The sequence below is a fragment of the Kogia breviceps genome, chromosome 11, assembly GCF_026419965.1.
Source record: "Kogia breviceps isolate mKogBre1 chromosome 11, mKogBre1 haplotype 1, whole genome shotgun sequence".
Classification (NCBI taxonomy): domain Eukaryota; kingdom Metazoa; phylum Chordata; class Mammalia; order Artiodactyla; family Physeteridae; genus Kogia; species Kogia breviceps.
In genome coordinates this window covers 73,135,222-73,162,515 of record NC_081320.1, presented here as the reverse complement: position 1 = coordinate 73,162,515, position 27,294 = coordinate 73,135,222, and the positions used below count along the sequence as shown (strand labels likewise).

Sequence of the window (27,294 nt, the reverse complement as noted above, 5' to 3'; positions counted from 1 at the left end):
CTAGGTATGAGAAGATGCAAGAATTTGGCCTCATAAAATCTTCTCCTGAAAATAACTATCTATAGCCATGTTCTGCCAGTTTTTCCGAGAGCACAGAGTGCCTCATTCCTGATCTCCGCCCTGAAGTCCTTTCAGAGTGTGTTGAAAATCAATGACTGCAGTGCCTAGTGACTTCATCTTTATGGAGGCAAGATGGCGTGTGACAATTTTTCATCCACAGGTATAGTGTTGATGTTCTCTGGATGAGTCAGGATCTCTTGTCCTCACCCAAAATGTCACCATGTTGAATGGTGCTTTGCTCTCTGCTGGCTCTCTTCATTAGTTTCAGATGAGCATAGTGTAGCCTTTGGGTCAGAGGACTTATTAAAGAGGAAAAATAAAAAATAAAGCCTCTGTGTATACAGAATGGGTCAAAGCAGTAGACCAAAACTTGAACTATAAGAAAGGGAAATTGGGGAGATAGGGAAGATGAAGTTCAGAATTTTTATTATGACCAACTTCTCAAAAGCTGGCAAAAAAATTGAAGCTGGAGTAGAGAATGTAAAGAAATTTACAAGTAGTTGCTATTTTAGCTAAGTTGAGGAAAAAACATTGAACTTCAAATGAAAATAATGTTCAAAGATGAACACAGGGCCCATTCAAGATGTGGAGGAGTGATGAGCAGGGAAATACCTGCAAAAAGAGACTAGATGTTATTTGAAAAAGAAGTGGGACTCAAATAAAGGTACACACACACTCACACACAGATAAAACAAAATATTTTAATGATTTCCCTTTCCTGTGGTCTACTTTAGAATTCACCCACAAGCCATTTGCTTTTGTGGTTATTCAAATTTTGTTTCTCTTCTTACTACCTCCTACCGTGTATTCCTGATTCCCAGAGTTTGGGCTGAATAAGGGAGAGGAAGTGAAATTCAAATCACTATATTTTATCCATTGGCCTTTTGGCTAAGAGATATGAGGGGTGAAGAGGTGCTTGTAGCTAAATTGTGGTTTGTAGAACGTGCGGGTGTTGTTTATTTTTGTCTTTAACTACTGTACCCATATTAGCCCATTTTACCACATAAGTCCTGTTGGGGCAGGAAAGAGAAAGACTCAACAAACATTTGTTGAATGTCTTGACTCTGCTTTGCTCCTTCTCTTTATTATTCCTTAGCAAAGTCTTAGCAACTTCCCCAAACAATATCCATGCTAAAGCCTAATTAATCCAGTCCTCAATAATGTGCTAACCATTAGTTGGGTAAAAAGTGGTCTAGGGCTTCCCTGGTGGCGCAGTGGTTGAGAGTCCGCCTGCCGATGTAGGGGACGAGGCCCGCGTACCGCAAAAAAAAAAAAAAAAAAAAAGTGGTCTAAAGTTTATACCATCAAAACATCAAAAGATTTTATAACATGTTCTTTAGTGTCAGCAACAATGTAAAAAAGAGGAATTCTAAACTACTCAGGAGGATAAGCTATTTTCAAATAGTTCAGCAGTAAATATTTGATACCAACAAGAAACATGCTAAATGCAAATGGGATTTCTCAGTGCATTAAAGCAAATCAGTAAAGACCTTAATCTGGGAATGCTGAGGACACTTTTTAAGCCACTAATTCATGTCATTACATATACATATTAGTTATAACAATGCATCCTTTTTGTCATTTTCAATATTTCAGGTCACTCACTAACCTGGTCTGCCCTTCAATCATTTTAAGTCTGAATAAGTGAGGTTTTACTATTATTTACAAAACTGTATAAGAAGGCAGGAAGAAGTATGTTTATCTAATATTGGGTGTTTCTTTCTCCTTGTTTAATCTGGAAAGGAGGGAAAAAAAGAAAAATTCTGTCCAGCAAAATGACTTAGGGCTGGATAAAAAGACAAGTGTTTCTGAGGTCCGTAAAGATTGCAAATGTGATTTGAAAAAGAGAAGAGATCCAAGAAGTTAGAAAGCCCAGCTCAGTGTAGAAAGTGTCTTCTATTAGAACACAGATTCCAATTTCATCCTACCAAGCTGGGGATAATCATCAGGGAAGCTAAAGTCCCTTCCAGGCCAAGAATTCCCCATGATCTGGGGAGAAACTCAACCCACCAGCATGTATTTGGAAAGGCACTAGCCACATCAGGCTCCCAAAGAGCCCTACACTTTAGGGTTTTGGGGAGAACCCCAAGTTATCAAGGAGAGATAGACCTCCTATCTCTACCCTTGGTGGTAAGCATTGTTTCAGAGTCATCAAAACAAACATATGCTTTTTTTTTCTGCTTTGCAAACTGGACAGCTGAAAGAGAAGGCAAAGATAAAAAGAAAGACATATAGTATATTCCAGGGGTCTCACATTTTTAGAGCCTCTTCATGTGTGACTCTACATTCCACTGAGGTCAAGTCTGCCTTCTGAAAGGCTTATCACTCTATATTCCAAATTCAACTCAGTAACTTGTTCAACTTTGACTGAGAGACATTTTTAAGTGAAGTCCCCAAAAAGCATAAAATTTTAGATATGGCAAAGGCAATTAATATCTACATAAAACTGATACACATGCCTGATTCAGAGGAGGAAATTGACCTCTGTGTATTTTCTACTATTAAAAATAATGTGGCTTAATAAACAGGCTGCAGTGTGTCAGCCTTTTCTTGGCTCTTGGAGAGAAGAGAGGTTATGAGAATCTACTAGATTATATTATGTTCATTCCTATCCCTGTGCCTCTGTTCATGCTGATTTCTTTGCCTGGATTTCCACTCTGTTTCTCATTTAAGGTCCCACTACAAGTTCAATTCCTTTGTGAATCCTTCCCACAAACTCTTGCCCACAAGCTTCTCCCCTTTTTCTCTTTCTTAGTATCACTAGTTCGTATAACGCCTTCTTTAATACTAGATCATACAGTAAGTTTTGTTTTAGTACATATGTCTCTCCTCCCCCCACCCCAATTATTTTTTAAGTGTTTCTAAGGCCAGAATTTGTTTTCCCTCTCTCTAAATCTCTCTCCTCCTGACATCTCATTCCTGTCTCTCTCTTAATTTTCTGTGCTAGGAAACTAATGATAACAAATATTTCCTGCATATGTACTATATGCCAGTAAATGTACTAAGTGATTTACATGCTTTATCACAGAATACATGTAGAATAGTCACCAAATTAAATTGAATTTAGTTGAAAAAATTTAATATGGTTTATACATCCTTGGTCAGTGAATCACTTGCTCCAATCTTTAACCATCCTCTTCCTTACCTTTTCACTACTCTTGGAAGTGTCACCTCCAGGGATACTTCACAATCCCACCATCAATATCTCAGGGGTTGCAGTTAGGGCAGCTCAAAAGAAAATCAAATTCAGTTATTTGAGTACCAAGTACATGACAACAAGATGGCCTTCTAACTGGGATGGTCATTAAGTTCTGGACTAAACACCTCTCAGAGAAAACAGTAAGAGAGAATGCCAAGTAGGTGCTGATATCCAGTCTATGACATGCCAAAGCAGTTAAGTTCCATTTTCACCCACTCACAATTCAGTTCCCCATCCTCCCTTCCCAAGCCATTCTTGTCTTCCTCATACACCCTCACCTGGTTTCCCCTGACCCTAAGTCCTAAAAGAAGCCTAATTCGCTTCCAGATCCTGCTTCCCTCCATGAAAATAAAGGACAAGACAATAACTGTATCTAGTTCTTCTTTAAGATGTCAAACTGACTTGATTTCCAGCTGAAATTAAAACTGGCCAGATGAGGTGATTTTAAGGAAATGTTCATTCTTATTTTGACCACCAAATCAGCACAACAGACCATTGTATATATAAATCCACCCAAAGTCAGTCAGTTAAATAGACAATGCCTAGAGCTATAGATACACTATCTACATGACTCCGTCAAATGAACCTTTATTCATTTGTTTAGTCTATAGCAGAAAGCCAACTGCCTTACTTCAGTTCAGAGGGGGAATGCGGAGATATTGTACAAACTACATGCAGTTTTCCAAGCTTCAGGAAATTTGAACTGAAACATGGACTAAAAAAGCCCATAGTACATTTACATGTTGAGCTGTTGTTTAAACCCTTTTCATATGTGATGAGCTCATATTCAAAATGTTTTGACTCAACATTCATAAGGGCTTGGCAAGGACTCGTGGGGAGGAGCGCCCTGTCACGGGAAATAGGAGAAAAACAAGGCTGCCTCAGCACATTCCCAGGCCTTCATGGGCCAGGGTTTCTGTTATTAAAAAAAAAAAAAAAAATCAAATAGAGACTCTCTCCTCTCAATCCAACACTAATTCCAAGGTTACAATAAGTCAACAGTCACTTTTCCCATGGCTTCCTATTACAGAGTGTCTCAACAAAGTATATACTTAGTATATTAATATATTAATATATGTTTTAAAGAGTAGAGCAGTTAGACATTAACTAATATCTGTTTTGGTTATGCTAAAGTCACACATGTTTTTAAAAGCCACCATTTCAGAGTGGACCACATGCAAGATACATATTGCCTTAATAAATACATTTAACTTCTGAAAGGGATTCACATTTTCCTAGGACGCACAGTTCTGAGCGAGTTTATAAAGGCCCAGAGTCGTTCGCTCTAAGGGTGATAGGTCTGGTATTCACCAGCATATATGCCTCACAGCTTGGATCGAGCCACAGATTTACTCTCAGATGCCAACATTTCTTGAAAAAGTCCTTAGAAGGGACTATCAACACAGTTCATACATAAAGTTTTCACCCTAAGAAAGACTTTCTATTCTTGTGTTTCAGTTGAACCTGTAGGTAATCCAAGTTAAAGAGCTAAAATGGCTGCAGTGAATGGTCCACATGGAACGCCGTGCTGAGCGATATAGACTTCATATTTCCATTAATGGGGCATCCAGTAACGTTCTAAAAGTCTGTTTGAGGCTATTAATCCAGCAAGAGTAGGAAGATGGATTCAAGGGAGTAGACACTCTGGGGAGATGTAGGGAGAAGATCAAGGCAGAGGGATGCTTAGGAAGAACTGAGAAGCCCTGGTAACTGAACAGATATAGAGGATAAAGAAGAGAGGTGGAAGGATTTCCCTGGTGGCTCAGTGGTTAAGACTTTGCGCTCCCAATAGTTTCGATCCCTGGCCAGGGAACTAGATCCCACATGCGTGCCACAACTAGGAGTTTGCATGTCACAACTAAGGAGCCCATGTGCCACAACTAAGGAGCCCTCAGGCCGCAACTAAGGAGCCCGCAAGCCACAACGAAGGAACCCTCCTGCTGCAACTAAGACCCAGTGCAACCAAATAAATAAAGAAATATTTTTTAAAAAATAAAAAGGAAGAGAGGTGGATGGTATACAGGGATGACATCAAGGTTTCTAGCCAGAGAGCTGGGAGTGTGATGCAATCATTGACAGAAACAGCAAACCAGGAGTAGGAGCCAGTCAGCAATGAATTAAGAAGAGGGTTGAACTCAAAGAATCTTAAAGCTGGGACAGATCTTAAAGAAGACACCAAGCCCAACTTTCTACTTCCTCTATGTACCGATATCTCAGAGGCAAAACTGAGGCCCAGAGTGGAGAGCGTAAAGACTCATTGAAGGTTTCACAGCCAGTTGACATGAAATACACACTAATACCGACTCTTTGGTCTCTTGGTTCTTTCTGCCCTGTGATCATTCAATTGTCCTGTGCAAAAGCTAGAAATCTTTCAGTTGCAAGTGATAGAAAACCCAACCCAATTTGACTTGCACAGATAAAGAAATCTATAGGCTCGTATAGCTTTAAAGTCCAGAAGCTTCATGTGACACTTGGTTCAGCAACTCAACAATGTCACTAAGTACCTAGTTTCTTTTTGTCTAGTCTCTGCTCAACATCCTGAATGGTTCCAAGATGGATGTGAACAGGTCCCTGGGCTGTAGGCTTACTCATTCATATCCAGCAGGAAGGAGAGAAGATATTTGTTCTGGAATTCTAAGTAAAAGTCTTGAGACTTACTCCGATTGGATCTGCTCACTCACATGTCCACCCAGAACCAATCACAATGACCAGGGAGTCAATTATGCTGATCTGGGTCACACGCTTCACCCCTGGAATCAGATTTCATAGAGCCAAATGGATCCCCAAACTGAAATGAGGGTTATAAGGAAGAGAATGATAGAAGATATAGGACCAACTATAGGACTGTTACACATTGGTTGTCTAAATCTCTCTTTTTCTCCATATCAAGTTTATAGCTTTTGTGTTAGATACAATGATTAAGTGGTTTGCTCAAAGTTTCAAAAATATATTATACAGAAATCAGAATCTCCATACTCACCATAGTATTGAGAAAAGGGAGCAGGGGTTTAACAAATATGTGAAAGGGAAAGAAAAGTAATCAGAGTCATTAGGCTCAAACTCTAGGCAAATGCAACCAAGTCTTTCCCCTGAGATATATTTTAGGCAGCATTCTCTAAAGCCAAGTAAAGTCTGAGGCGGCTGTGTGCTGGGGCCTTTTCCCCTCACTTCATTTGTGGGCTGGCTTGCTGATTGGTGACCCTACAATATGAAGCCTCTTGTCACTCTGACATCAATGATGAGTGGTGTTGCAAGGCTTGGTATGGCTTTGATAATTACTTAAAAGTGACTCTAAACTACCCAGTTGTTGTGTTTTTTTCCTACACCATTGTCTAAGGAAGTCTTTAGCAACCACTGGACCATGCTTCTGAGAAACATTTGACCACAAGTGTCTTAGATTCAAAACACATTAATATATATGTATTTATGTATTACGTTTGGTTCCCAAGCCCAGTATCATAGAGGTAGGAGGTGCTCTGGTCCCAGGCTTAGACTCCTAATAATGACCCCACGTGGGGAAGAGCATCTTGCAGCCTCTGACACGGGCAGTTCTTACTTGGTGAAGGGTTTCTTTTTCGGGAAGCCAGAGCTGCTATTCCGTGGCCTCTGAGGCACCATTCAAGAATGGGAGGTTGATTTTATGGTTGTTTTGCTTTCATTTATTTTCATCTGGTACCTGGCACCATGGCCATCATTCCATGTTTGTCTTGGCTCCTGACTCCAACCAATTCTTTGCTCACCAGTGGTTTCTGAAGTCTTTCTCGTGTCATTTCCCAGTATGGCTCAAACTGCCTTGTGAATTAGCAGAAAGAAGAAATGGCCCCAAGGGACATGGTCTTGAAGCCCCATGAGGAGAGACACAGCCACATGATTCCCTGTAAATGAAGTATGAATGAGGCCATATGTTCAGAAGAGGGAAAGCTAGCATAGGTCTAGCATGATCAACTGCTTTGTATTCCAAGGCGAACACACACCTCTTGCAAGAAGGGAATCCTACCATGTTACTCTCTGAGTGAATAAAGTTCACTTTTGCAAGAAAGAAGTTCAGCGTGTATTTAGGAATGAACGTGTGTGCATGGATGTGTGGGCACATGCATATTTGCTTTATTTTTTTTTTTAATTGAAGTGTAGTTGATTTGCAATGCTGTGTTAGTTTCTGGTGTACAGCAAAGTGATTCAGATATATATGTATATACACATATATTGAATATCTAAAATAATATATATTATTATTTTCCATTATGGTTTATTACAGGATATTTAATGTAGCTCCCTGTGCTGTACAGTAGGACCTTGTTGTTTATCTATTTTATATATAATAGTTGGTATGTGCTAATTCCAAACTCCTAATTTATCCCTCCCCCACCTTCCCCTTTGTTAACCATAAGTTTATTTGCCTTAAAATATTAAATATTTAAATTAATATTAAGTTATTTTAAAATTAAAATAAATTATTAATATTAAATTAAAATATTTTCTGTTAACTGCTGACAACAGCAATCCCAAAAAACCAGACCCCCTGTTTCTCCCCACTTGGAAATGGCCTGTTTGCCTCCTGGAGCAGGGACTGAGGTGTTCCCTTTCCTCACTGGCCTGGCCTCTCCAGTCTCTGAAGTCTGCATGTCCTGAGCCTTCCTTCCCAGACTCTCTGCTCCTGTCATGCAAAGTTACTCAACGCCCAATAGTGGCTGTTCCCACCATGTTCCCTTTGAGTGTATGGGTCCCTCTGCACTGCCACTACGCGGCAAAGTAGGGGAAAGGGCTCCACATTTACATCCCCAGCCTTGGGAACCAGACCTTCCCCCTCCCCTGCCTCACACCAACCCTTGCTGGCCGGTTCGCTGTAGCCCAGCATGTGCCATTTCTCCTCTTGGCCAAATTTCACGACACAGACTCTACACAGTTTAGAACTATCAAGAGTAGTGCTTCATCTTTTTCAACCCACTTCAAGCTTAGGTTTAAATCTACCAAACCAGCTCTTCTTTTATCTGCTTTATCATTAAGATCCTTTTCTCTTTGGGGTCTTTGTTAATACTGCTTGATACGGTATAAGAGACAAGCCTTGTTTATGACAGTCTGATTTACCGAATCTTCTTCTATTTTCTCCTCTGGGAAATAGTGATAATACTGACTCACTGTCTGCTTCCTGGAGCTGCTGTGAGGAGTAAGAGAAATTACATGTGAAATTCCTCACTTGGAAACTGATTCATAACTGGGGCTCAATAAATATTAATAACACTCTCCTGCCACCACTAACCACATTTACTGTGACTAAAGTAGATTCAGAATGGCAAGTCACACTCTACAACAGTGCTTCTCAAGCCCTGGTGCACAATGCAATTACCTGGGGAGCTTTAAAAGTACTTGTGTCTGGGAGCCACTCTCTTGTCCCACCTTTAAATATCTGAAGCGTTGGACCTCCTTATTTCTTGTTAGGTAATATTTCTGCTGCCACACCAGACATGTGGTTTTCTCCCTCTGGCTCCTCTCATTCTTCCCTTTCCACTAAGCTTTGGGGAGGTCTGTTACACAGCAATAGAAGCATACCTTGGAGATATTGTGGGTTTGGTTCTAGACAAGCACAATCAAATGAATCTCTTGGGTTTTTGGTTTCCCAGTGCATAGAAAAGTTACGTTTACTTTATACTGTAGTCTATTAAGTATGCAATAGCATTATGTCTAAAACAACCTTGTACATGTCTTAATTTATTGCTAAAAAATGCTGACCACTGTCTGAGACTTCAATGAGTCATAATCCTTTTGCTGGTGAAGGGTTTGAAATATTACAAGAATTACCAAAATGTGACACAGACACACGAAGTGAGCAAATGCTGTTGGAAAAATGGCGCCCATAGACCTGCTCAACGCCGGTTGCCAGAAACTTTCAATTCATTAAAAAATGCGACATTTGCAAAGTGCAAAGCAAAGTGCAATAAAACGAGGTGTGCCTGTAGATAACTAACATACTCCTCTTATCACAACATGGCACTGTTATGTCCCTCACTTTCAGATTTTCATTTTTGTGTGACTTGTTTCTCAGGAATAAGGTGGTCATTAAATTTGCACGACTGGATATATTAGTGGGTCCCTCTATGACTTTGATATATCTCCCTTGTCTGTTAGCTTTATTAAAAATGACTGTCTTCTTTATTAGTCATTTATTCTCATTGGTGGGCCCATCTTGAGATTCCATCTCTGAAAAAATGAAAGATTACCTCCCCTCTCTAGATATTGGGTAATTCATCAGTGTGGAACACATCCTGGAGCCCTCCTTCTGTTCACTAACCCCTTCCTACCTCATCATTAAACGTGATCACAGAGGCTGATGAGTCCTTTCTGTTCTTGGAACAGGTTCTACTTTTTCAGGGACACCTTGCTGACTCCCAGGTCCCTGTGTTTATTCTCTCCTGCTTGGGCAGAGAGGAACAAATACAATACTTTAAAACAGACATGTATTTAATATTTTTAAAAATAATACCTACATGTTCTAATATACTCTTCTATTCACCTTTCTTTTATAACTATATTTTTATGCATGTATTATTTTGGAGTATTATTATGAACCCATAGCCTTTCACAGACTCACCCTGTGCCAACTTGCCATACCTGGTTTTATTAGTTGATGTTCACATCTGCACATCTGGGCTAATAGAAACTCCTCAAGCATTGCTCTGATAGTCTTGAAAGATCCTTGTTCTTAGACCACAGCAATGAGATGTTTCAAGCCTGACTGATTTTCCTGTCCCAAAACTGGAATCAGTTAACTTCCAAGAAATTCTGATTGCTTTGAGCAGTCAGAAAAGAATAGTATTAGAAATGACAATCCAAGCTTCTCGCTGGTATGTTGTAGAGGGGAGAAGTGCTAGGCCCTTGGCCGTTGCTGCTTGGGGCCTGTTTTGTGACAGAGCCAAATAAGATGGTTTTTAGGGTAGGAGTTCATACTGATTTTCCTGATACAATGTGTTATGTTGTTATTCCTTGTTCTAGAAAAATAGAGTGGATATTCCTAGAAAGCCTAAAGGTAGGTCGTTTCCCAGCCGGGCAGTGAGGCGGAGGCCCCCAGAGACACTGGCTCCTCAGGACGAGGTTACACAGCTTTGTCCTCAGGAGAGGAGAGCCGTGAGGCTCACAGCTTCCTTGATGGCACCGCCTGGCCACCTGGTTCCTTCCCAGAGCTGCGTTTCTTTCTATCAGGATTAACGTTTCATCTCCAATTTGCTTCTTTACTCCTCCAAGCTCTTTCTTTGACTCCAAGCAGCCCCCCTGCACCACTATACAGTGCCAACTGCCCGGTTTGGTCAAGACTGAGAGGGTTTCCAGGAGGCAGGACTTTCTGTTTTCAAACCAGGATAGTCCGGGGTCAACAAGGATGAGTTGGTCTTTCCATCACCCGTGGGCAAAGGACCTCATCACTTCTGTACAGAGTGAGAAAAAGATGCTTTGAACTCTGCTTAGTAGCATCTTAAAGGAAGGATGGAATAAAAACATGTTTAGGATTTACATGGAAGGCAATATTCATGTGAATTTAAGAGTCAGGCTGCAGTATTCTTCAGCACATACAGCCAAAATAATTACATGAAAAACTGGAAGAAGCTGAGCTGGTTAAGCTAGTAAACACACAGCTGTGAACAATCTTCTTAATCAAAAAGCCCTGGTCTTTGGGCTACAGAGCCTGGTTTTCCTTCCCTATCTCAGAGGGCCCTATAGAAGGTAGGTGTGAAAAACCAGTGAGAACAGAGCAGATTCTCAAGGGGGGAAAGGTGTAGAAAGTAAAGGCTTTGTAAGTCCATACTCTGAAATTGGGCCCCATATCAGTGGTTAAGAGTTTAAGTGAAGGTATATTCCACTGTACTCTCATGAATATTGGTCTTACAAACCACACTGCACTCAGAGCCTTGGCCTGCCCAAGAGCTGAGTGTGTTAATTAACTCTGAGCAACTCCTAAGAGGGCCAGAGGACAGCTCCTGGGGCCTTGTATGAAGCACTGGTAGCTTGAATTGGAAGAGCCCCACCCTCTCCCACCCCTGGGATAACCTGGTCCAACCTCCCCTTACAGATGAGTAAACTGAAGCCTAGAGATGTAGAGACTTACCCAAAAGACAGAGCTGGACACTGTTGAAGTTGGAATTTAGAATCCAAATTTCCTGACTCTTTCCACTAAATAAATCCCACTCTGCTCTGCTGCTGCTCCAAATGTGTGTCTTGTCTGTCAGAGAATTCCCATAAAGGAACCAAAGAGAGTTTGAATACTGAGAGAGAGCTACTCTTCTGGACTTCTAATCTCTGAAGAACACATTTTACCAAAGGAAGAGAATTGTGAAATCATTTGGCCTATTACATGAGGCTTCAATAAGATTCAAATAATTTCAGCTGAATTCTTGCTAATCAACAGTACAGCCTTGACCTTAGCAAACACATCAGGCAAATGGAGTGGATTCAGTTACACAATTATCTCCTCTTTGGTCTCTTTAGGCCTAAATGAAAGGAAATTGCTTTACCACCATTCCTAGTGAGGAAATTCACATCACAGAGAAACAAAAGCTGCCATTCTTTCTAAACACTGCACGTCTCATCTTAGGATCTTTGCTCTGGCTGTCCCTTCTGCTTGTTTATCGCAGAGCTTCAGATGGCTTCCCCCTCATCTTTGGTTCTCAACTCAAATACTCTTTCTCCAATAAGCCTTCTCTTGTTGCCTCAATTAAAGCAGTTCTAGGGCTTCCCTGGTGGTGCAGTGGTTGAGAATGTGCCTGCCAATGCAGGGGACACGGGTTCGAGCCCTGGTCTGGGAAGATCCCACATGCCACAGAGCAACTAGGCCCGTGAGCCACAACTACTGAGCCTGCGCTCTGCAACAAGAGAGGCCGCGATAGTGAGAGGCCTGCGCACAGCGATGAAGAGTGGCCCCCGCTTGCCGCAACTAGAGAAAGCCCTCGCACAGAAACAAAGACCCAACACAGCCAAAAATTAATTAATTAAAAAAAAAAAAAGCAGTTCTATGCTCAGCCCCAGTCACGCATCATCTGTAGTAGGTTGAGTGTCCCCCCAGAATTCATGCTTAACCAGAATCTCAGAATGTGACCTTGTTTGGAACAGATGTAATTAAGGGAACTATTGAGATAAGATCATACTGACTAGGATGAGCCTTAAATCCAATGAGCGTATCCTTGTAGGAGACAGAAAAGTACACACAGAGACAGAGAGAAGGCCATGTAAAGATGGAGGCAGAGACTGGAGTGATGCTGCCACAGACCAAGGAACACCAGGGGCCACCAGGAGCTAGAAGGGGCAAGGAGAGAGTCTCTCTTAGAGCTTTTTGATAGAGTGTAACCCTGTCGACATCTTGATTTCAGACTTCTGGCCTCCTGAAATATGAGAGAACATCCTATTGTTTTAAGCCACCAAGCTTGTGATAATTTATTACAGCAGCCCTAGGAAACTAATACACCATCATGCTACCACCCACATTATCTTCTCCACAGCCCTTAACCACTTGTGGTTTCTTCACAGCTGTTCCCATCTTCCATCTCTTTCTTCTTCATAGAGACTCCTGCTTGTTTGGGGGTGTTTATCCATCCTGTGTGTTCAGAGAAAATGAGCCCACCCCTGACCTGGGGGCAGAAGAGTGACTAGTCTAAATCCAGTATAGTCATTTCACTCCTCTGACCATGATGGATTTCAACATGGGCATAAAATAAACCCCCGGACAAGCAGTAAGAGGAAGTCTGTGGTGAGACCTCTGATTGTCTTAGTCTGCTGGGGCTGCCATAACAAAATACCATGGATCAGGTGGCTTACACAACAGAAATTTATTTTCTCAAGATTCTAACAGCTGAGAAGTCCAAGATCAAGGTGCCAGCTGGTTTGGTTCCCAGTGAGGGCTCTCAGCCACCACCTCACTGTGTGCTCACTTGACCTCTTCTCTGTGCACATGCAGGAAGACAGAGAGAAAGCAAGCTCTCTGGTGTTTATTCTTATAAGGGCACTAATCCCATCCTGAGGGCACAGCCTCATCACCTCATCTAACCCTAAGTATCTCCCAAAGTTCCTGTCTCCAAATACCACCCCCATTAGGGTTAGGGCATCAACATGTGAATTTGGTGAAGACATAATTCAATCCATAGCAATGGTCATAAGAGATGCAATGAGGAGAAGCAACCATTCCTGTTTGGGGATATAACTATGTGAAGAGGTGGTACTTGGAGCTACAGGAACCAAACTGGTTCATGAGAGATAACCCCAAGGAGGAAGCCAACATGCTAAGGGTGGCCATACAGTGGATGGAAGAGCTAGGTCTTCAGTTACACTGTTGGGTCTATGGATTAACCATCTCTGGAATGGCCCTCTCTGGGTTGTTTCTTGTTTGGGAACATGTCTCTGTGTGTGTGTGTGTGTGTGTGTGTGTGTGTGTGTGTGTGTGTGAGTGAGTGATTATCCTTTAGGCCACTTGAAGTTGGATATTTTGTAACTTGAAAGCATCCTAAGTGATTCCTTGGTATCTATAGTTATGGAATATTATCTATTTCATTTCTTTGTGTGCTTCTGTGTTCCACACGTTGGGGTGTAGGCTCCTCAACAGCAGGGTTCATCCGCCTTGCTCCTAGGACTCTCTAGTTTTTAGTCTATGCTTAGCACATAGCAGATGTTCAGCAAATATTTGCTGAATGGTCTTACTTTGACAATTCTTCCTAAATATGTTCCCTTATATTCTTACCACCATCACCTTAGCGTATCTTTATTGGCCCACACCTGGACTATTGCTAAAGGCTTCTAACTCATCACCCTCCCAACTTCTTCCCCCATAGAGCATATTAAACTCCTCTATTAGATTAACTTTATTAAAATCTCTGGTGGATACATCTCTTGCCTTTTTGAAAACATTTGGTGGCTCCCCAGTGCCTGCAGAATAAAATCCCAAATCCTTCTATCTTTCTTAAAACCCTCCATAACATGACTCTCATCTACCTTGCCAGTCTTAGCTTTGTGGATTGTCTACACTGACCGTCCACTCCTGGCAAACTGATCTTTCTACTGTCCCCAAACTTGGCTTTCACTTTTCCTCATACATGTCTCTGTCACATCCATTTCTCTGCTAGGGAGCTTCTCCTCCTCACAATTGAACTTGTCCACATTTTACTCATCCTTCAAAGTATGGTTCCCATCACAAAAATCTCGCCTCTTCCATGGAGTCAGTCCTGACATGGCCCCACAGGACATAATGTCAGAGAGACTCTAGCACCATTATTCGCACACATAGTCATGTTGCCCTGGTGTGTGTGTGTGTGTGTGTGTGTGTGTGTGTGTGTGTGTGTCTCCCCATTGGGATTGTGTGCTCCTGGAGAACAGGAGCCATGTTTCAAAGTTGTTGGGTTTTGTTTTGTTTCGTTTTTAAAATTTATTTATTTATTATTTTTGCCTGCATTGGATCTTTGTTGCTGTGCATGGGCTTTCTCTAGTTGCGGCAAGCAGGAGTTACTCTTCATTGCAGTGCACGGGCTTCTCATTGCAGTGGCTTCTCTTGTTGCGGAACACAGGCTCTAGGTGCGCAGGCTTCAGTAGTTGTGGCACTCGGGCTCAGTAGTCGTCACACACGGGCTCTAGAGCGCAGGCTCAGTAGTTGCGGTGCACGGGCTTAGTTGCTCCACGGCATGTGGGATCTTCCCGGACCAGGGCTCAAACCCGTGTCCCCTGCATTGGCAGGTGGATTCTTAACCACTGCGCCATGAGGGAAGTCCCTGGTTTGTTTGTTTGTTTTATTTTATTGAAATATAGTTGATTTACAATGTCATGTTAGTTTCAGGTGTACAGCACTGTGATTCAGTCATATATACGTTTGTGTGTGTGTGTGTATATATATATATATATATATATATATATATATATATATATATATTCTTTTTCAGATTCTTTTCCCTTATAGGTTATTACAAAATCAAAGTTGTTGTTTTGTTTGTCTCTTTGTTTTAGTTTTGTTTTTAGTGTCGTTTTCTGATTTATCCTTCCAGGGCCTTGAATGATATATAGAATAAGTGACAATATGTGAAATAAATGACAGATAGCCTGTGTTACACAAACAGATACACAGCATGATTCTCTGCTGGCTCCGACCCTAAAGCCTCCCCAAGTCCCCCTGGGAGTCTCCCCTGGAACTTAGGTGTGTTCTTACACAAGTCCTCTCAGCCACTACCCACTGGAATGCAGTCTTCATGTGGCTTCTTGGACAACATTACCAAATGGATTCAGAGGTAGAGAAAAGGGCAGAAGGTGGGTGCAGGTAGGACTGAGATAATTTGAGGAGACTCAAGAAATACCTCTTTGGGACTCCCAGAAACAACTGGGGAAACATTTGGATTGTCCCACACAATCAAGTGAGGAGAGTCAGAAGAATATGCTGCCTTACTTTGGGGTCCCCACTACTGCCACCCTCACTCCAGGACTTGCTTCCTGCTGTTGGCTGCCTGGAGTCACAGGGAACCCAAACCACATGTCACTGACTTACCTCTGCAGACAGAGAGCATACACCTTCTACACACACACAAACACCTAGATCGTTCTCGGAACCAATATTCCTAAGCAGGGCTGCGCTGTCCTCCCAAAGTCACAGAGATTTTGCAGAACCACGAATTCAGTTCTGTGAGCTGCACCTCTGCCCCAGGATTCAGACGAAGCCAACAAGTGCTGACTCAGAATGAAATCTAGCCCAGATGCCTTACTGTCCTGCATTTTCCTCTGTCCATCTCTTGGAAGTTATCTTCTTTACCCTCAAACAACCTCCCTCCTTGCCCCAAACACCCTCCTCTCTCTCACCTTTGCATGCTCACAGGCCCTTTCGATTCCACAATAAGTCATTTCAATACAAGGCTTATTTTTCACTTTGAAACTTTAAAACTTGAAACCCAGGGATCAAATATTTACCCACTGTCAGGTTGAATCTGTTCACTGTGGGGTGCTGCACCACTGAATTTTGCCCGTGCGACCATCTGGTTGAAATACAAGTGAATGTGAACGTTCTATCTAAAATACTTCTTCAGGGCTTTTCCTGGTGGCGCAGTGGTTAAGAATCCGCCTGCCAATGCAGGCATCAGGGGTTCAAGCCCTCATCCAGGAAAATCCCACATGCTGCGGAGCAACTAAGCCCGCGAGCCACAACTACTGTAGGCCTGGGTACCTAGAGCCCGTGCTCTGTAACAAGAGAAGCTACCGCGATGAGAAGCCCGCGCACCGCAATGAAGAGTAGCCCCCGCGCACCGCAACTGGAGAAAAGCCGTGAGCAGCAACGAAGACCCAATGCAGCCAAATAAATAAATAAAATTTTTAAGTGGGTAGGTTTAAAAAAAAAAAAAATAAAATAAAATAAAATACTTCTTCATGAAATACTCAAGTCATCAAATAATTGAAAGCCTAGACCGCTGATAAGGTTGTAAACCTGTGAAATTCTCTCAGTTGTCAGAAGTAGTTTGAAATTAAACTGAAAAACATCTTATGGTGTCTAAGGAACAGATGTTAATTGTGGGAAGAGCTACAGAGAAAACGATGTCCTCCTGTAAGGTGCCAGCATTCTTCCTTAGAGTTCTTCCAAGGTCAGAGGGCTGATCACCTCTTTGCTGCCATCCATGGTCCCTGTGCGGCTGGGAAGAGCTCATTCACCAGCAAGTTTATTTCCAAATAGTAGTTTACCATAACATACATAATTTTATTTTCTGAAAAAATACTTCAACCTTGTATATTGACCCAAGCTAACTATAAACATACCAAAGAAAAAGGTCCCATATAATCTGGCCATTTATGGACATAGTACCTGGGGGGAAACTTTAAATTAAATTCTCTATGTCATAAATTAAGAAATTTCTCTATAAGAGCTCCTGTTGAATTATAACTGACAACAGTATGAGTAGCACAGTCACACCACTGAATTCTTTCCAGCTCCAGATCCGTGATTCACCCACTCCCACATGTCCTCTCTTCCTGAAATTAGAAAACTTTTCTTAATAAGTGTCACTTATGGGATCCTAATGGGAGATATAAGAGGGGAAATTTCAATAGCTATTCCAAGACTTACAACATTGTAGGGAACAAATGTTGGATTTAAAGACTAAAAATATAGGATTGAGTGCAGCTTCCACCAGATACTGGGTGTGTTACCCTGGGAAAGTCACTTGCCTTCTTTGAGCTTCAGTTTTCTCATCTGTTAATTGTTCAATAGGTTCAGTCATTTGCAATCATTTTTATTATCTTCTCAAGTCCCCTTTAGCTATTGTGATAGAGAGATGACTGGATAGATAGATGGAATGGATAGAGAGATAGATAGATAGATAGAGGGTGGAAGAGATGGGAAGGTAGATGGAGGGATAGAAAGCATTATGAGCTGAATTGTGTCCCCTCAAAATTCATATGCTGGAGCCTTAACCCCAGTACCTTAGAATATGACTGCATTTGGAGATAGGGTCTTTAAAGAGGTAATTAGCTTACAGTGAGGTCCTTTGAGCGAGCCCTAATCTAAAATGACTAGTGTCCTTATAAGAATAAGAAGTTGAGACACAGATAAACACAGAGATAAAGTGGCCACTTACAAGCCAAGGAGAGAGTCCTGAGAAGAAATCAACCTTGATCTCAGACTTCTGGCCTCCAGAACTGTGAGAAAATAAGTTTCTGTTGTTTAGGCCACTTGGTCTATGGTAATTTGCTATGGTAGCCCTAGCAAACTAGGATAGATGATGGATAGATTGATGATGATGATGATGATAGATGATAGATAGATAGGTAAGTAGGTAGATACATAGATAGATAGATAGATAGATAGATAGATAGATAATCTGGACCAGATAGAATGATCATAATTAAGATTCTGGTATTCAAAGTGAGCAAACCCAAGTAAGGAGCATCCCTTTTTGTAATGCTGTTCTGACAGAGTCAATAGTCTCTGTGTGGATGTGTGATACATTACGAAGACTTGGGTTGCATTTTCAAAATGTAAAGAGCTAGAGAGTCAGAGGAGAACTCCAAATCCCCATTTTTTTCAATCCATCAACTGCTTCCAAAGGCTCATGGGGGAATTATGAGAACAGGTGGCTCCAAAATGATGTAAATTCCTTGTTGCCAACTGGACCTAGGGCCTGAGCCCTAGCCGTGCTGATGTGGGCCAGACATGTAAACAGGGAGGACTTCTGTTGCCCAGAAGGCTTGAACAAGCCCAGACCAACAGCAGCATAGTAGCCACCTTGGCCTCTTCCCTTTGGCCCACACCCTCACCTTGGTGGGGGTGGGGCAGTGCACTATGGTCTTAACAACTTGGAAAAGGAAGGAAGGATGAACCCAGGAAATGAGAGAAGCGAGAGCTCTTCTCTCTGAGGCTGACAGCAGCTGCTCCAAATCATCATTCCCTGTGTCCTATCGTATGCCTGCCTGGCCTTCCCAGAACAGGATACTCCCCCCTGTGAGGCAGCTCCATGCCCTTTGTACTGCTCCAGAGGCCTGGGGAGTAGGATTCCAAGTGGAAGGGAAACGATGCAAGAAAGAAAAACCAAAGAGTCAACAACATAAATATGTAAGCGCCTTTAAACTCTCATTAAAATCTCCCCAATTGTATCCTGTCCCTGGATGTGGGTCACATGCCAATTTCCCAACAATGGAGTTGTGATGGGGGGATGGGGAACAGAGAAGGTGGTCTGAAAAAAGCACTTTATGAATGCAAATAAGAAGGCATAGGGCTTCCCTGGTGGCGCAGTGGTTGGGAGTCCGCCTGCCCATGCAGGCGACACGGGTTCGTGCCCCGGTCCGGGAGGATCCCACGTGCCGCGGAACGGCTGGGCCCGTGAGCCGTGGCCGCTGAGCCTGCGCGTCCGGAGCCTGTGCTCCGCAACGGGAGAGGCCACAGCAGTGAGAGGCCCGCGTACTGAAAAAAAAAAGAAGGCATAGGCTTCAGGGACTTCCCTGGCAGTCCAGTGGTCAGGACTTCACCTTCCAGTGCAGGGGGTGCAGGTTTAATCCCTGGTCTGGGAGCTAGGATCCCACATGCCTCACAGCCAAGGAACCAAAGCATAAAACAGAAGCAATATTATAACAAATTCAAAAAAGACTTTAAAAATGGGCAATAAAAGAAGTCATAGGCTTCAGTACCAAGATGTCAATGGTTTCTCATTAACAAATATTGCGAGCTTCTCTGTGCCAGGCACTATTCTAGGCGCTCCTTCTGTTGGAGTTACATTCTAGCTCTGGTAGAGAGTGTGATAATAAGGTATGTCCCAGGACCTCAGAGCCTGGCAATAACTCGTACTCTTACCTCTCTTCTGGTATCTTATTGTCCTGTCCATTCTTTGTATCATTCTTTCTGTGTTGCCTTAGGTTGGCACCCTCTGTACATCTTTCCCATTTGAAGTCCTCTGAAAATAAGGCTATGCTTCATTCACTAGTGATTGTCAACAGCTCCCAGCCCAACGCCTACTCATAGAACAAGCAGGTTAAATGTTTGTGGAAGGAAAGAAGGAAGAAAGGAAAAAAAGAGGAAGAGAGCTTCTTCTGGCTTTCTTCTGGAGACTTATTATACTTATTCAAGGAAGAATTAAGTTTCAGTTGTTATTGGTCATACATTTTGAACTCTTCACCTCACAACTGCCATACGTTTATACTGTGGCCCCATCCAACTGAAACAAACTTACATTTTAAATGTGTCATTTTTCAGAGCAAAGAATACATCAGCAAGGGGCTCTCAGAAACAGACCATACTGCTGCATCACCAAGAGTGATTATTTCAGCAGCAGGCCCTGGGGTCTCTGACATTGCATGTCCTTAATTTATTGGAGGGGCTTTCCCAAGTGTTATTTTCATAAACAGTCAGATTAATATAGGGGCTTTTTCTTGCATTCATTTGGAAAAATCTTATCCTGGTGTAGGACATTCAAGCTCCAGTGCCTACAAAGAAGCTAAAATCTTTCTTCTGAGCTGTTGCCCCTGAGACTTCAGTCTCATCTTGTCTGAAACATAAAATGCAGGCTTAATTTGTTTTCTTTTCCTTAAAATGTAGAAAGCACTTCAGGTCGAAGAACTGGAGAGAATGTGAATGCTGACTCTATATTATGCTTTTAGTTATTTTTGGTTTCCTTCTGTCCTTACTTTACTGTGGACTTTTTCCCCATTCATCCCCTTACCCCCTGGGTATCATTCTGACCTTGAAGGAACAGCTTCTTAACCTACCTACAGCCATGAGAGGCCCACCAGATTCTCACTACCATGGAATTCCATCAGTAGTCAAGATTTCCCAATCACAAGTCCGAGGGGCCTTCCTGGGTAACTTGGGCTCCATGCTGCCTCCTCAGAGGCCCTATGAACCACCCAAGATGGCTGGTTGTCTCAGTGTCACCCTTTTCCTTTTCCAGCCAACTATCTTTGAAAGAAAGGAAAAAAAAAAAAAAAAAAAGCCCTCTTTGAACGCACCCATTTCTTTCCCAAATAATTCTGTTTAATGAATTCCTTGTTAGGCCAAATCCAATGCGCTGAAATTTCTGCCACGTATGTCATTCTGCACAAAAGGGGTTTGAAAATAGCCAGAAGCTAGTTCGAGGAGAGAACATGTGAAGGGACTCGATGAGGAGTTTCCCATCCATGGCCGGAGGTCCACCACTGCCTCGCTGTGTGCAGATTTGGGCTGAGCTATGCGTCACATTGTTCATGTAAAGAAAAAGCAACTGTTCTCCCTGAGCGCCCCTTCCCTGCTCCGAATGGCTGCGATCAACAGCCCCAAGACCCTAATTGCCACAGCCTATTAGAAATAATGAGACTTACATGGCAGAAGCCAAGGGTAAAAGCGACATCTCACAACACAAAAGGTTAATATCAACATATACTGCTAGTGAGTGCAAAGGGCACATCAATTGGTGACTCATTACTGGGGGTTGACCCATGGGGAAAGTGTCATTCAGCAGAGAGGCTTTCTCAGGATGTGGCAGCAAAAGTTACAAAAGATAAGGACTTGCCTGTGGAACACGCTCAACTAATGAGAGCTGAAAATTGTTTGAAATATCCCAATGACCTCACAGATGGGCGATGCTGATTAAGGTGGCTACATGAGGCTCCTTTCTTGTCTGACAGCCCATTGAGAAGCTTTGGTGAGATGTGACTAACAGGCTGTGAAGGTGTTCTCCATCTTCTCCGACATGGTCCATACTTTGGGCAAAACAAACACGAAAAATAAGTCTAAATTGACACGCACGTTTGAGTTTAGTTTCCAGAGACATGTTTTGGGAAAAGAGCACTGGTGGGGCCGTCAGCTAGGATTTCTTTATGGCCAAGGAGTTTTGTGACTCCTTGCGTGACTAATCGCATGATTGCGCTGGGGGTGAGCCAACGGCAAATTTAGGTCTTGAACACTCAACAAAACCACCCCACTGTTCTGTGGGTGAAATTCTATGGAGCTTCCTGTGTAATTAAATGAAAGTCTTACAAGGGTCTACACCTTAATCATTCTCAATGCCGATATGGGGCACAAAGGAAGGATTTTTTTGCCACATCAGAACGCCTCCATGGAACAATGGAGAAATGGAATCAGATTTTTGTTTGCTTTGTCCAACATTTTCTGAGACAGAGACATTTCACAGAAGAAACCCTGAAGTTCTCTGGGTCTCCATTTAATGCCTGGGACTTTGAAAAGAGACCACTTTTATGGATGCCCTGCCCCTGTCTCCTACTAGAGATGAGGATGAGGACACATCTCAGAGAGTTCATCTCAACTCTTTCTCCAGCAAAGCCAGAAGTAATACCTGCTCATTTGCCACCTCATTTAAAATGACAAGAATCACTCATGTCTTGCAAAAATAGTCACATCGCCTCATAAAAAGCACTTATCACTGGGTTAAATAAGATTATACAAGGGTTTTTATAATAACATTTAGGAAAAAATTTCTCAAGCTTTCTGAACTAGTTGTACTAGTTATCAATTGCCTCATAACAAATTATCACAAAGCACAGTGGCTCAAACAACAATTAACTTTTATTATCCCACATAGTCTCTGTGGGCAACCTCATAAGGTTGCAGTCAAGATGACGACCAGGGTTGTGATATCATGTGAAGGCTTGTCTGGGGCTGGAGGATTCACTTTCAAGCTGGCTCACTCACATGTCTGGCAAATTAGTGCCTGCTGTATTACAGAGGCCACAGTTCCTTGCTGCTCAGCCTCTCCGTAGAGCTGAGTGAGTGTCTTCAGGACATGGCAGGTAGCTCCCCCCAGAGCAATAATCCAAGAGAGAGAAAGATGGAACTTTCATGTCATAGCCTCAGAAGTCATGTACCATCATATCCACAATATCCTAGTGATTACACAGGTCAGCCCAATTCGATGTGGGAGGGGACTACCTATGGGTATGACTCTCAGGAGGCAAGAATCTTTGGGTACCATCTTGCCTCAATATTTAAAATATTAAAAGTATACCAGGCTAGGGCTTCCCTGGTGGCGCAGTGGTTGAGAATCTGCCTGCCAATGCAGGGAACAAGGGTTTGAGCCCTGGTCCGGGAAGACCCCACATGCCACAGAGCAACGAAGCCCGTGCAACACAACTACTGAGCCTGAGCTCTAGAGCCCGTGAGCCACAACTACTGAGCCTGCGCGCCTAGAACTGATGCTCCGCAACAAGAGAAACCACTGCAAAAAGAAGCCCGCGCACTGCAACGAAGAGTAGCCCCCGCTCACCGCAACTAGAGAAAGCCTGCTCGCAGCAACGAAGACACAACACAGCCAAAAATAAATAAATAAATTTATAAAATGAAAAATAAATTTTACCAGCCTGATTAAAAGATACGAAGAATATGGTTGTTGATCTAATCAATCAGAATTCTACAAAAGAGACAAAAGCAAAGAACCCCACGGTAAATTTTCTGAAGAAAATATACTCCATTTGACCAAAAACTTTTTTTTCTTATACTAATATATGTTTATATATTATGCCTATAAGGCCAAAATGAAGAGATGAATTAAGAGATTATTCAAGGGAGGCTGATCTTGGTAGATTTTTAAAAAACAAGGTTTTTTTGTAAAACAACTTACTATCTTTTGACTCAAGAGCAGGATTTTTGACCTAAAGCATCTAGAAATTTTCAGAGTTGCCCTTTTTCAGTAGATATCTATGGAATAGTCTACAATCATTCACCAATGTGCCAGGTACGGAGAATTCAAGAGTAACAAAATGGAGAAAATCTAAAGTGCTAATTCTAGAATCCATTTTAGGGAGAAACGCACTCTTTAGGAAAATGGACTTGATAAACCTTTTTAGGAAAAGTGAGTCCCTGTGAGTAGGAATGTGGCCAAGATTTATATATGTTCTATATTTATTAGAACTAAACTGATTTATAAAATTTATCAATATTTTATTTCATAAAATAAATTCTTATTCAAACACTTGATGAACCAGTTTAAAAGAATCAACTTTTCTTATCTCTCTCTCTAAAAAAAAAAAAATGTGGTAGACTTGTTCATCTGGTTTGGTATTATCACAAAATTACATGTTCCATTCTTTCATATATATTTAATTCCATTTTCTGAATAAGAATCAGTATTTTCTTAGACTGCTTTTGTTTCATTTCACTTCCAGCATCAACACTAGAAGTTGGTTTTCTTTTCTAGGTGATTTTTCATCAAAAAATTAGAATTTTCTATAACACAAATGAACTTACCTACGAAACAGAAACAGACTCACAGACGTAGAGAGCAGTCTTGTGGTTGCCAAGGGTAAGGGGAGGTGGGGGAGGGATGGATTGGGAGTTTGGGATTAGCAAATGCAAACTATTATGTTAATATATAGAAGGAATATACAAGGTCCTACTGTATAGCCCAGGGAACTATATACAATATCCTGTAATCAACAATAATGGAAAAGAACATGGAAAAGAATATACATATATATGTATAACTGAATCACTTTGCTATATACCAGAAACTAACACAACACTGTAAATCAACTATACTTCAATAAAATAAATTGTTTTAAAAAGAAGGAAAAAAATAGAATTTTCTTTTTTTTTTTAAACATCTTTATTGGAGTATAATTGCTTTACAATGGTGTGTTAGTTTCTGCTTTATAACAAAGTAAATCAGTTATACATATACATATGTTCCCATATTCCCTCCCTCTTGCGTCTCCCTCCCTCCCACCCTCCCCATCCCACCCCTCTAGATGGTCACAAAGCACCGAGCTGATCTCCCTGTGCCATGCGGCTGCTTCATTACCTCATAAAACTTATTGGCACACTAATGAGTAGAGAATCCTAGGACAGATTTAATAGGTGAATTCTAGGTAGTTAGCTGGCCTCACCCACAACTTCAAGACTCAAATTCCTGGAAAACTACTCTATGTTGTGTGTCTTCAGGATCACATGTGAAGAATCAAAGTCACAAATGTGAAATTCACACATACCAAGAGTCTACTGTATATCTTTTTTTTTTTTTTTTTTTTTGCGGTACACGGGCCTCTCACTGTTGTGGCCTCTCCCGTTGAGGAGCACAGGCTCCGGACGCGCAGGCTCAGCGGCCATGGCTCACGGGCCCAGCCGCTCCGCGGCACGTGGGATCTTCCCAGACCGGGGCACGAACCCATGTCTCCTGTATCGGCAGGCGGACTCTCAACCACTGCGCCACCAGGGAAGCCCTACTGTATATCTTTTAAAGTAATAAAAGAGCTATTTATTTATAAGTAACAATTCAAATGCTATTAACATTGTTCATTTAATAGATCCACATATATTATACAGAGCTAAAACTTAGGTCCAAACAACTATCAACACATATTAGTCTCTCCTTTCATTGAAATATTTGAAGTAAAGATTATCTAATTAGTGATGTAGTTGTAATAGTAATAGAATGTTCTCAGCACAATTAATGGAAATCATGAAGTCAAGAAAAAGGCACATTTAGGTAAGGTAATAAGGTTAGTATTGGTCATTTAGGTTTGAGGTACTTGTACATGAAAATGTAGAGAGGTCCAAAAAGAAGGTATCAATATGGACCTGGACTAGCTCAGCTGATGGGCTGAGAATGGAAATAATCCTATGCTGGGAGAGAGGATAGTAGAAAAACTAAAATAAAAGTCACTGGTAAATCCAGCAAGAATTTTGAAGAGCCAGAATCCAAGCCCAGATCTATTAAATACAAAAGTGTATATTTTTTCACTCTTTGGAATAAAATCCAAGAAAGCTTGTATGGCTCACTGGAATGAGTCAGTTTCAAGGTCATAGGCCAAGTATTTAAATTTTAGGCTATTTCTCTTTGCTTATCAGGTAAACAAGCCTAAGCTATTACTGTTTCTTTGGCTCTAAGGCCTTATCATAAAAAACAAAAATGGTTATTTATGAAAATACACTACCTGCTATAACAAAGAGCTCCAAAGTCTCAGTAATTTACATATTAAAATTTAATTCTGCTCACAGAAAGTTCAATGTGAATGCCCCTGGTGGAGTAACTCTCCTATTCTCCAAGTGGTGACTTGGAGATCCAAGCTCCTTTCATTCTTGGGTTGTCACCTTTCGACCTGAGACTTTCAAGGTCACCATAAAAGGTAATAAAGCATGGGGAAGGCACATGCATACTCAGCCACCTCAGCCTGGAAGCTCCTGTTCTACTGACCGGAATGAGTCGCACAGCCCCACCTGGATGAACGGAGATGGGTAAATGTCATTTCTAGCTGGGCAGCCACCTCCCAACAGTATTCTGCCCTGTGGAAAGGAAGCATGAATTATTATCAGCTAGCTGTCTCTGCCACAGTTTGTTTGATTTTTCATTTGCTTTTCACATCAAAGAATGATTTGCATTAATTAAATAAAACAAAAAGGTTATTTGAGCACGGCTTTTTTTAAATTTATTTTTTAAATTTTCTTGGCCACGTTGCGCGGCTTGTGAGATCTTAGTTCCCTGACCAGGGATTGAACCTGGGGTCACAGCAGTGAAAGCACCAAGTCCTAAACACTGGACCGCCAGGGAACTCCCCTTGGGCACCTCTTTTAAATAAAAATATTAGTAATAGCACTTTGCAGTCATAGAATGGCTTCTCACATACTTTAGCTCATGTGGTTCTCATGGCAATCCAGTGAAAAAGGTGTTATATCAGACCCCAAACATGGCTATTGTCCACTATGCTAGTTCCAGTTTTACATTCTTGTATTGGACAATGTGTTATCATGCTTCATTTGTCAACACGTTTCTAAATATAATGGATATTCAGAAACTACAACAAGGTAAAAAATTTGAACAATTGAGGAGGACAAAGATAGGATATTAATTAAAACCTGAGCATGTGATAAATTTGCTTTCAGTGAAAAAGATGTAGAAGAAGAAAAGAAAGAAGGAGGAGGAAGGGAAATAGAAAGAAGAGAATTTTTTCCAACTTTTCACACCAACAGTTAAACAATAACTGTGAGATTCATGATGGTTTAACGTTAATGGCAAAATATTTTGTCTCCTACCTCAACTTCTCTGACTTAAATAAATGGAGAAACATAGCATGTTCACGGATTAGAAAACTCTATAGTATTAGAATGACAATGCTGCCCAAATTCTCCCCAAGATTCAACATAATCTCCATCAAAATTCCTATAGAAATTTTTGCCGAAATTGACAAGCCCGCGAGCCACAAAAATTGAGCCCATGTGCCGCAGCTACCGAGCCTGCACGCCTAGAGTCCACGCTCCGCAACAAGAGAAGCCACCCCAATGAGAAGCCCACGCACCGTAACGAAGAGTAGCTCCCGCTCACTGCAACTAGAGGAAGCCTAAGCATAGCAACGAAGACCCAATGCAGCCAAAAATAAATAAATAAATAAATTTATTTTTTTTAAGTGATATGAACTGACTCCTCACCAAAGAATAGATGTAAATAGCCAATAAATACATGAAAAGATGTTCAACATTGTTAGTCATCAGTTGTGAAATATGTATAACAATGCAAATTAAAACCACCATGTGATACCACTACACATGCATTATTTTGACTAAGATTAAAAAGACTGAATGTATCACCAAATGAATGAATATGAAATGAGTGAATATGTTGAGGAATTGAAAC

The 27,294-nt window shown here is 41.6% G+C and overlaps 1 long non-coding RNA gene across 1 annotated transcript in view; it reads right to left on the bottom strand.

Annotated features, from left to right (window-relative positions):
* Positions 1–538: 538 nt before the first annotated feature.
* Positions 539–27,294, bottom strand: part of LOC136792164 (uncharacterized) — a 44,938-nt gene continuing 18,182 nt past the window's right edge. The window contains exons 2-4 of the long non-coding RNA XR_010835579.1: positions 25,832–25,949; positions 3,206–3,288; positions 539–672 (exon numbers count right to left, since the gene is read on the bottom strand). This is a non-coding gene — a long non-coding RNA (uncharacterized lncRNA). The remainder of the gene's footprint in view (positions 673–3,205; positions 3,289–25,831; positions 25,950–27,294) is intronic.